Below are 1,225 nucleotides of genomic sequence, written 5' to 3'. Positions count from 1 at the left end.
CTGAAGGACTCAGAAATGCAGAAAGTCCCACCAAGGGAATTTGGCCCATTCGGGTAGACAGAGGCATCCTGTTGAAATGTGACTGGACGGTGGCCCCTCCTCTGCTCAACACTCTGCTTTGGCTCCCACCTCCCTCAGGAGGTAAAGCTCAAGTGTCTCCAGTCTGGAAAGCCCCACATAACCTGCGTCTGCAACACCTGTGTGACCTGTCTCCCCCTGAGCACCTCGCTGCAGCCACGCTGGCCTTCTTCCCGTTTTGGGAACACGTGTAGCCCCAGCTAAGCCCCTGGCATTCACTGCTCCCTGTGGCCGGGACACCTTTCCCCAGAGAGCCCCTGGGCCCCGCCCCGCCTGCCACACCAACCTGTCCTCAGACGTTCCCTTCCCAAATATTAGGAGATTCTGAACTTTATCTCCTGCTTCCATAGCGCTATTCCCAACTGTCAGCCTGAGAATAATTAACACAATTAATTATAATTTCCGCGGTCTTCCCTGACTCGAAGGCACGTGGTGCACGTGGGGACAGCACTCAGAGCAAGGCCCACCTAGCGCATACAGTGGGTGCTCAGTAACGGACGACTCGTTTGTAACAGTCCCGGGTCAGCACCTCCTGTGTGTCCGCCCGCCCCGACTGGGGCGCCGGATTCCAGGATTACAAACGCAGCAAGAAAGGAACGAGTCTAAACATGAGATTGAAGAAGTGGGGGACACAGCGGGGGTCCGTGTACGTCTTTGCCTTGAAGGTGCAGTTCAAGGGGCTGCTTCTGCCAGGTGTGGAAGGGTCGGGGGGGGGCGTGCAGTCAGAGGGCCTCTTCCCCTGCTCGCCGGCAGCCCCCCCTCCCCTTGAGGGCGGCCGCGTGCCCCCCACTCTGCCTGCCCCCGGAGCTCTCCCGCGGGCTCACCCCGAGGCCGAGGCAGGTGCGAGAGCGGAGCCCACGCCTGGACAGACCCGTGGCCGCACAGGTGGCAGGCGGCCCGGAGGCGCCTCTGGCAGAGACCGTGTTCCCCCCACGTCATCGGCCTCCTTCCTGACTCGGCCGGGCGGCCAGCGGCCAGAACACCCCAGGTTCCCAGCCCTTTCGGCTGCCGGAAGCCGACACGTGACAGCGTGTTGGGGACAGAACGTGCGCAGCTCTGGGACTGGGCCGACGGGAGCCCCCCCCCACACCACGTTGTCCCGACCTTGGCTGACCTGGGGGGGGCCCCAGCCCGGCTCAGCCCGGGC

The 1,225-nt window shown here is 63.1% G+C and overlaps 1 pseudogene; it reads left to right on the top strand.

Annotated features, from left to right (window-relative positions):
- Positions 1–272, top strand: part of LOC144238890 (nuclear pore membrane glycoprotein 210-like) — a 69,755-nt pseudogene extending 69,483 nt beyond the window's left edge.
- The last annotated feature ends 953 nt before the right edge of the window (positions 273–1,225 follow it).

Source organism: Crocuta crocuta, unplaced genomic scaffold, assembly GCF_008692635.1.
Source record: "Crocuta crocuta isolate KB4526 unplaced genomic scaffold, BGI_CrCroc_1.0 scaffold157, whole genome shotgun sequence".
NCBI classification, from domain to species: domain Eukaryota; kingdom Metazoa; phylum Chordata; class Mammalia; order Carnivora; family Hyaenidae; genus Crocuta; species Crocuta crocuta.
This window is presented reverse-complemented; position numbering and strand designations above follow the sequence as displayed.